Consider the following 10,193-nt stretch of genomic DNA (forward strand, 5'->3'; position numbering starts at 1 on the left):
TTCAAATTTCTGGGCTATCTCCATCAGAATCTGAGAGAAAATGATGGTCAGGTAGAGGTGGTTAGACTTGCCTTACACATGCTGCCTCCTGTCTCACCCTCAAGGTGCCGTTAAGGCCTCTGGGCCACCTTGCAGCCAAACCCCACTATTTACATTGTCTCCCCCTCTCTCATTAAAGCAAAGCTTTCCTGAGAGCCAGGACTGTCTCCTTTCTCTATTCCTAGCACTTAGCACAGTACTTGACACACAGTAATCATTTGATACATGCTTTCTCATTTATTCACTCAAGACACCCAAGGCATGCTCATCAAATTTGCAAATAAGGAACAACTGCGAGGAATATCAAATGTGCTGGACAACAGAATCAAAACTAAAAGAAATCATATGTAAAATGATTAATTTGAATTAATTTTTTAAATGAAATAAAGATAAAAGTGAATTTTATCAAAAAAAAAATCATGGGCACAATATAACCAGTCCCCTTTCTTTCAGGCTTGGTAGACCCATACACATGCTAACTTCCTGCCTCAGTCCCCTCTGTTCCTCTATTCTCTAAATACTGTTCCAGCACAAAGCACTATCAAACTCAGTCCTATCTGATTCTGACTTTTCATTTTCCATGGCAATGGTAGGGGCTAGATGTAGACAAAGTCGAACAAGCCCAGTTGGATCTGTTGGGTCTATTGCAAGCTTCTGGGTCAGTTTGTGAAGCCCTACCAGAGCTTAGTGGCTGGTGGGAAAGGAGTGCTGAATGAGCATATTTAGGATTAGGAATTAGCCATCTCTGCTGTTAGCTCACCCAGTTGTTACCATGTTAGAGTTCTTGGTGTCTCGGACAATGGAGACTGCTAAAATTGTTCTATCTCTTGTACATAATTCTTATTTTGCAGAGGTCTGAGAACTCATGAAGACTGGAAAAAGTATATAGGCTTCCATTTTACTGGTTGCATGACCCAGAAGTCCATGTTTTCCTTCTACAAGTTAAAAATCTTCAATTCTTTCAGCCAGTTCTTCTGTCAAGGTCACCAGAGAAGTACATCAATAAACAATTTAAGTAACTAGACTGATTTTGTTTTCTCATCACAAGATTTAAATCTAGAAGAAACTTAGAAACAATCAAAGGTAAAGAAATTATAATCTAAGGTAAGAAAATAAGGCCCAAAAGAGGGTGGGGGTTTTTTGTGTCTGTATCTGTGAGTGTGTTCAGTTAGACCTTGTCCAAGAGCTGTGCTGCTCTCTGTCTGTTTGCCTGTCCATCTACCCCAACCCTGTTCCAGCTCTGGCTTCACCATGACTGCAACTACCACCTTTAAGGGCATTGACCCCAATGGAAGTAATAGCTCGCAGGTGTTATGTCCTCCAGGTGGTGAATCTAATTTTACTTTGGGCTTTGATGAGCCTACAGAACAACCAGTGAGAAAGAACAAAATGGCATCTAATATTTTTGGAACATCTGAAGAAAATCACCCTTCTTGGGCCAAGCCAGCATAGGCTCAGTCTAGTAGGGATAATTCTGAACCATCTAGCCTCCAAAGAAGAAACTCTTCTGAAGCCAGTTCTGGAGATTTTTTAGGTCCAAAGGGAGAAGGTGATGTACATGAAAATATGAAGGCAGACTTACAGGCTGACCTGGGACAGAATGAAGAGAAATCTGTGCCTGCTGCACCTGTTCCCAGCCCAGTTGCATCAGCACCAGCATCATCCAGAAGAAATCCTCCTGGTGGCAAGTCCAGCTTAGTCTTTGGTTAAATATGACTTTTTTTCCTCCCCTCTATGCTTGTGAACTGTACAACTTGAACCTGGCTGTACATCTCTTTAAAATTTCTTTAATTTTAAAAGCATTTTATATACTGCTGCCTTTTTTTTTAAAGAACAAGCAATCCCCCATTTGGGCGGGTCTGAAGGCCATAGCATGAGTGTTCTCTATAGTAGCTTGCTGAGGGAACATGAAGCTTAGTGATGTGTTTTCAAGAACCAAAAATTCAGTTCTAAATGTGTTAGAGAGTTTTTTGTACCTAGGTGGTTTTTTAAACTCCATTCTTGATCAACCTTACTGATGAATTTAGGCTCAATAAACCCATGTAAACAGTCTGAAGGTACAGTTCTTCTCAGGCCCCCGAAACACAAAGTTGACTTCATCCAAGACTGTCTCTTTGGTTTCAATCTAATTTATCCTGTAAATATCTTTTGCTACATGCATCCACACTATTCTGTGCTATACAAACCTGTAAAGAGTCCTGGGCCTCGTATGCCTTGCTAACTGGAAAGCAGAGAAACTGTCTTTAGATTTTGAACATAGGAATTAAACCAGGTGTAAAACTGATGTCTGACAAGCTGAGCCTAAGACTGGGGAAGGAGTTGAGTGTCCGATTGAATTTAACTGGATTCAGAAACAGTAGAGCAAGGGGAGTGAATCATACAGAAAGTGAGTATTCATCAAGGAGTACCTGCAGCGGTATTTTTCCTACAAAATGACTCAGTGCTGTGTGCATGATCATGCTGGTGCTTGACCACGAAGTGAAACTCTCATCTTTAAAATGTGTTGTAATTTCATTAATCTGGGCTGTTTAAAGTAAACAGAGAAGTTTTGGGGAAAGAAAATAAGGTCCGCAAAGCTAAGTGACAAGTCTCAGACCATAAAATCAACTAGTGGAAAAACTAGGATCAGAAATCACGCCAGTCAAGTACTCTTTACAACATATTCAGGAAAATTTGTTCTTTTTTTCTCTTGCAAAGTTATGTTATCATACATTTCAAAGAAGAAAGTAAAATTTTTCAAGAAATTATATGATCCTCAAAATTAATAAAGAGATTCTTTCAAGTAAATTCTAATTCATCTATGACAGTCACCTAGCATTATTTTACAAGGAAATTCCCCATACAAAGGGTGTTTCTTTTCGATCAAAGAATCACTTTTATTAATCGGTTACAAAATAATTAATAGTTCTCCTTGATATATTCTGATGTCTGAAGGACATATTTTGAATCTGTGTCTCTGTAATCTGATTTCCTACCTCATCATTTAGCTGCAATCACCCTCCCCAGAGTTACCAATGATTTCCTGATTGGCAAATCCGAAGACCTGTTTTCCTGTTTTTTCAATCAGTTTTTTTTCAGTTCATTGACAAGTCAAGACTTCCTGCACTAGAGAACAATGGTTCCCCTCACTCATTCACTAAACATTTAACACTTTCAGGACCACTGTGGTCAAGATTATGTTTCAGTACAACTTAATGCTCCTTCCACTCTACCTTATGTTTGCTTTCTCAAAAATGTTAATAAAACATGATAAAAAAAAACAGAGTAAAGCAGAAGAGGCAGCCTGTAAGTAATGGATTTCACATTCTTAATTTAAAACATGTATATTTATTTACTCACAGAGAAACTGAATACCAACCAAATGAATTTGTAATATCTTCTAGTCTCATTTTATTGGGATTTGTGCTGTATATGTAATGTGAAATCAAAGAAAATATATTGCTACATCAACTTATATTATTCATGCATGTAAAGTTTCTGTGGATCTGCTCAAGCTGTTGAGAAGTGGCATTAGAAAGTCTATTACAATAACAAGGAAAGGGGATTTGAGACAAATCAAAACAATAAATGGACAAGAAGAAAATTGTAACATGTTTGGCTTCTATTTCCCTCCTGTGTCACATAAAACGTTCTCTCCTCCTCTAAGCGATTATGAACACTTCTACTTTGACACATGACATAATGTGGAGATTTGTTTAAAATCATTTATCTCCAGGAAGTTACACAAGTAAGATTGTGTGGTTGTACTTCTGAGGAAGAAAGGAGATTGGTGTTTACCTCGCAGTTGATTCAAACTTTTAAGCCCCTGACATATTCACAAGTATGAAGTTTTCCTCAACTATTATAATAACCTCTTCATTAGCTTCCAGTTTCCATTCCCTCCCTGCTGCAATCCTATCCTTCACACAGCTGCCAAAACATTTTTTTGAAGGTACAGGCCTAGTCATGTCACTGACCCACTCAAAGCACTTTCCTAGAAGCTTCCTACTACTTCTGGGATAAAATATAAATCTCTTAGCCTCATATTTAAGGTCCTCCAAAGTTGACCTCCAGCCTACTTTCCAAGGCTTCTTTCACTGTTCCCTCTAGTATCCTTCATCCCAGCCACACTGGAGTATTAGCCTGTTCTATCACTAAACACAGCCCATTGTAAAGGCTTAATAATTGATTTTCTTCACACTCCCTGTCTGTCTCCAACCTCCATGAACTTTCCCAGGAAATCATCCATGCCTGGAATGGACTTGGACTTCCTCATCTCTGCCTTCAGAATCCTGACTTTCCTTTCTTAAGAGAAACCAGAACATTTTCTAGAAAGTTTTTCATGAAGATAGAACTAAGAAATGTGAAATGCATTTTTTGAATTCACTTAAGCACAGGTTTGACTGCCATGCTGGTTTTAAAGAAAATGAAAAATAGCCTTTTACCTCACTTGTATCTCTTCATGTTCATTCACACCACTGAAGTAAATATGGTACATCTACCTGGAAACTCAATTCAATCTAATTCATAGGATCGTAGAGTTAGAGCTGGAAAGCACCTTAGAGGCCAATTAGTCCAACCCCTTCATTTTGCAGATAAGGAACTGAGGCTCACAAGAGATTACATGGCTTGCCCAAGGTCACACAGGTAGTAAATGACTGAGGCAGAATTTCAGACCAGGTCTTCTAACTCCAGAGCCAACATTCAATTCAGTATTCAAAGTTTGTCTCATTCTGAAGAGCAGGGAAATTTTACAAAATTGTATTGCTTCTAATGTAGCCCTGAATAAACAGTGGCGCTCAAAAGTTGTTAATTAATTGAGCAGTTGATTGATTAAAGTAAGCAAAATTCCACTTCAATGCCTTCATTCTTCTCCTTTTGGTGTTCTTCTCTGTATTTCATGCATCCTCCACACCCCACATCCTCTAAATTCCAGTGCCTCTTACTACCTCTCTCCTCCCTACTATAAAAAGCAGCCTTTTACTAGGTGTCACGTTCAAAAGGAACTGATAAAATAATTCACACTAAGGGAAAAGTATCTATTCATAGTTGAATATGTCATTGCCTCCAAGAGGTATCAGCATTTTAAAGCAGAACAGTCCCTTAACCCAAAGAAATAAAGCTCTAATGGTGGAATGTGTAGCATTAGTGACAGAGCTAAAAAAGAGATTATTCTAGGATTCAAATTTCCCCTGCACTCACTCTGCTCAGTCAACTAGCAGTACAGCTATCTTCTGCCTAAGATGTGGCATGAGTAATGGATGGACCTGAACTTAAAATCCAAAAGACCCAGTTTCACATCCTGCCTCAGACACTAGCTGTGTGGTTCTAGACGAGCCATTTAATTTCTCTGGGCCTTAGCTGCCTTATCCCTCAGTCACATGAAGGGGTCCCTTCTAGCTCTAAATCTGTTGTCCCAATCTATTATTAGAGGTAGTTAAGTAGCTCAGTAGAGAGTGCTAGATTGGGAGTCAGGACACTTACTTAGTTGCATGACCCTGGGCAACTCACTTAACCTTTTTCAGCCTTGATTTCCTCACCTATAAAATGGGGATAATGATAGTACCTACCACCCAGGGTCATGAGGATCAAATGAAATAATATATGTAAGCAAATTGCAAACCTTAAAGTTTTATATAAATGCTGACTATTATTACCCTATGATTTCTCAGTAAGAGCTGCCTAGAAGTGAAGAGAATTCTTGATTCTAAGCATACCTTATATACAAGTTCTTTAAATTGACTTCATAATGGGCTCAATATTTTTTTAATTTATTTATTTTTAGTTTACAACATTCAGTTCCACAAGCCTTTGGGTTCCAAATTTTCTCCCCTTCCCTCCCTTCTCCCCTCCTCAAGCTGGCACGCGATCTATGTATGGTCTACATATACATTCACATTAAACATATTTTCATATTAGTCATGTTGCAAAGAAGAATTATAACCAATGGAATGAACCACAAGAAAGAAGAAACAAAACAAAACAAAAAAGAGAAAGAGCAAATAGTATGCTCCTATCTGCATTCAGACTCCATAATTCTTTCTCTGTATGTGGATAGCATTTTCCTTCATGAATCCTTTGGAGTTGTCTTAGAACTTTGCATTTCTGAGAAGAGCCAAGTCTATGAAAGGTAGTCATCGCATAATGTGGCTGTAACTGTATACAGTGTTCTCCTGGTTCTGCTCCTCTCACTCAGCATCAGTTCATATGAGTCTTTCCCAGTTTTTCTGTAGTCCACCTACTCTTCATTTCTTATGGCACAATAGTATTCCATTACATTCATATACCACAGCTTGTTCAGCCATTCCCTGATTGATGGGTACCCCTCAATTTCCAGTTCTTGGTCACCACAAAAAGAGATGCTATAAGTGTTTTGGTATATGTGAGTTCTTTTCCCATTTGTATGACCTCTTTGAGATATAGCCCTAGAAATGGTATTGCAAGTTTTTATAACCCCTTTGGGCATAATTCCAAATTGCTCTCCAGAATGGTTGGATCAGTTCACAACTCCACCAACAATGCATTAGTGTTCCAATTTTCCCACATCTTCTCCAGCATTATTATTTTCCTGTTTTGTCATATTAGCCAACCTGAAAGGTATGGTGTGGTACCTCAGAGTTGTTTTGATTTGCATTTCTCTAGTCAAATAGTGATTTAGAGCATTTTTTCATATGACTGTAGAAATCTTCAAATTCTTCCTCTGAATACTGCCTGTTCCTATAGGTTCAATATTTTAAAGTAATTTCTTGGTAACTTTAGTAATAAATGCTTACTAATTGATTAATTGGTTGAGAAGATGAACAAAGACATAGAAATGCAATAAAATACTCATCAGTTGGAGAAGGCCTAAACAAGCTGTGCTATATGTTTGTGATGGAATACTACTGTGCTATAAGAAATGATGAGCTGGCTGATTTTAGAAAAACAAGGAAAGACTTGAATGAAATAATGAAAAGAACCAAGAGGACATTGTTTACAGTAACAGCAATATTGTTCGAAGAAGGACTGTGAATGACCAAGTTATTCTGAATATTATAAATACACAAATGAACTACAAAGGCCCTATGAAAGAAGATGTTATCTACCTCCAGACAAAGAAGTGATAATTAGAAGTATGCATAGTATGGTTTTACATATATTTAAAAATCTGAGTCAAATGATGACCTTCTCTAGTACAAGGTGGGAAGGGAGGGAGGAAGATATTTAGGAACTTATAATGTAACAAAAATAAGCAAAATTAAATTAAAAAAAGAAATGCTACACAATTTCATGCATCTTTTTTGGAAAGTGAAGAGAGAGACCCTTAAATGTCTAAGTAAAAACAAACCAAGAGGCATTTAAAAACCTATAGTTATATGCGACTTTGTGGGTCAATTTCACACAGCTAAATACCAAGACACAATTATATAGGCATGGTGAGGAACCATTCTCCAGAGGGCACTTTTGAATATAAAAAACAAGGAGTTTAATTAATGATCAGTAATTGAAGGATAGTTAAAGTAGGGTGGTCTTTCCAGAAGATATTGAAATCATCTGCTTTGTTTCATTACAGTGTCTGTATCAACAAAATATGTTTGGATGTTGTCATGCCCCACATCCTATGGCAGACTGTATGGTACACAGTTAGTTGCAGAACACCCTCAGTTGGTGCTCAGACTCTGTCCCATGTCAGATTCTCTACTGCCCTGCTCCAGATTATCCACTGTGCCCACGGGTTAACAATCTGAGATAGGTTAAACTTCAACCTTAGTATCAATGGTTCCCAAGATCAGTACAATCAATAAAATGGGTGCAATTTCCTTAATTCACCCAGCATTCAAAATTCAACAAATATTCATTGAATCCTCATTATGTTCAAGGTATTATACTGTGCATGAACTGGGGTAAATTCAAAGCTAAGCATGAGATCTCCCTGCAAAAAAAAAACTTGCAATCTAGTAGATGGAGAGAAAACATATAAAAAGATTAATATAATATAAAGTGAGAATGTGAGAGATCTCCTGCTAGAGTAATCATGAAAGTCTCATAGAGGAAATAACATTAGTACTAGACCTTTCAGTAGGGGAAACAGTGAGAGAGGAAAAGGAATTGTTCTAATGATAAAATTTGGACCTAAAAAGACCTCAAGCCATAAAATAATAGATTTAGAGCTGAAAGACACCTTACGGGTTTTCTAATCTAAGCCTCTCATTTTACACATGAGAAAACAGACCTAGAGAGAAAAAGTGATTCGACCAAAGTAACACAGAATTAAGTAATAGAGTAAGAATCTGAACCCAAGTCTCCTCACTCCAAATCTATTGTTCTTTTCACTGGTAATGGAAAGGAGCATAAGTAGGTTGAAGCAGAGAGTACCTGGAGAGGGGTATGATAGAGGCCTAGTTAGGTAGGTTTAAGGCAGAGCCATGGAAGCTTTTTGAGCAATGTAGCATATTTGGTTCAGTCTTATTTCATCCCGCACAATCTAGAACCAAAGAGTAACTGTACTCAAACTACAGAACATAGAACCATAAATTTAGAGATAGAAGGAAATTCAGAGGTCATCCAATCACACTCTCCCTTATTTTACAGAGGAGAAAACTGAGACACAGAGAGATGAAATGATTTTCCCAAGTAGCAAAACTGTAGATTTTCCCAAGTAGCAGAACTCAGAGGCTCTGACTCCAAATCCTGGAGTGCAAATAAATTAGCAAAATGAGCTTAACTAAAGCAAGCATTCACCTTGAGACCACTCAAACTCAAGGTGAATAATATTTGTTTCAGTTAAGGTCATAATGCTAATCTATTTGTGCTCTAAATTCAGCTATCATTCCCCTATACCACAGTGGGATCTTGTTGGACCTGCCAGGGCAACACCAACTAGAAACAGTTACCCTGGGCATGGCTCTGTCTGGAACCCCTAAAATAGATTCAGATTCAGAATCAGGGAGCCTTAAGACCCTGAACTGGGACTAATGGACTGGTGACCATGCTAGGACATAGAGTACTCTCATAGCCCGGGGCTGGAGAGAATGTGAGGCAGAGGGAAGAAATAGAATGGTCAACAGATGCCATGAAGGCATATGGCAAACCATCATGTTGGTCCCTTGGGATATAGCAGGTGACTACCTCAACAGACGGCACGCAGCTAGATCTAGGCTCATTTCAAATGGCGTGTCTTCCTCTTTTGTTTTGTTTTGTCTTTTTTTTTCATTCTGAGCAGCTGGCACCTTTCAGATAACTATTGGGGCTATATTTAAGACATGGTACATCATTAAAATAAAGCTCTAGGCTAGTAATTATGTCTTGTTCGTATGTTTTACGGCTTAAAATTCTGACTTTCCCTCAAGACTTCTAACTTACTCTTTTCCCGTATTGTTTCTCTAAGGGGTCTTATTATATTGTGGTCCTGTCCCCAACAATTAAGTCATAGTTTAGCACATACCTCATAGCTTTCTTTTTCAGGTAGCCTCTCGTTTGCAAGTTAGGCATCTCTGTTAGCACCGATTGAGGATGAATTAAACACCTGTGAAGTGCCTTGAGCCCTTCAGAAAAATTGGTCACTAGGCTATTAGAGACAAGTATAAGTTGCATTGCAAATTTTCCTTGATCATTTTTTTTCATTTTGTTGCCAAGAAGCACTGTATGCCATAATTACTTTTAGAATGCAGAATATACCCTATGATGATGCATTATTTTGTAAAATAAAAGGATTTCAAAGTCCCAAAATATGTCCCATTGAATTAAGTAATATTTCTTATAATAAAATCCTAATGAAGCTAAAAATGGAGACAATCAAATCAAGTTCCTATTAAGTGCCACGTAACCACAGTACACTAGACACCCTCAGAGATGCAAAAGAATGGTTATGTCTTTAAGACCCAATTCCAGTACTGCTTCCTCCATAAAGTCCATCAGAAATTATTTTTCCTCCCTCATTCCCATATAGCACTTTGTTTATATCTCTCATATACTTAGGATGTTCTATTTTATATTACATTTGTTTGTGTATGGGTCACATTGAGACAAAGGTGGCCATATTCTATATAGTTTGTTAGGAAATAATAATATAATGGGGGGTATCAGTGGAGCTTTCCTGATCTACACTAGACTCAGCTTCAATGGAGCTGAGCCTGACTTTTGGCTTCCTGTGATAAAGCACATCTTCTGTCCCTTTGTACAACCTATAGCGACTG

The 10,193-nt window shown here is 37.9% G+C and overlaps 1 pseudogene; it reads left to right on the top strand.

The window, feature by feature from the left end:
* Positions 1–1,290: 1,290 nt before the first annotated feature.
* On the top strand, positions 1,291–1,749 carry LOC118849152 (annotated as a pseudogene).
* Positions 1,750–10,193: the final 8,444 nt, after the last annotated feature.

The sequence above is a fragment of the Trichosurus vulpecula genome, chromosome 4, assembly GCF_011100635.1.
Source record: "Trichosurus vulpecula isolate mTriVul1 chromosome 4, mTriVul1.pri, whole genome shotgun sequence".
NCBI classification, from domain to species: Eukaryota; Metazoa; Chordata; class Mammalia; order Diprotodontia; family Phalangeridae; genus Trichosurus; species Trichosurus vulpecula.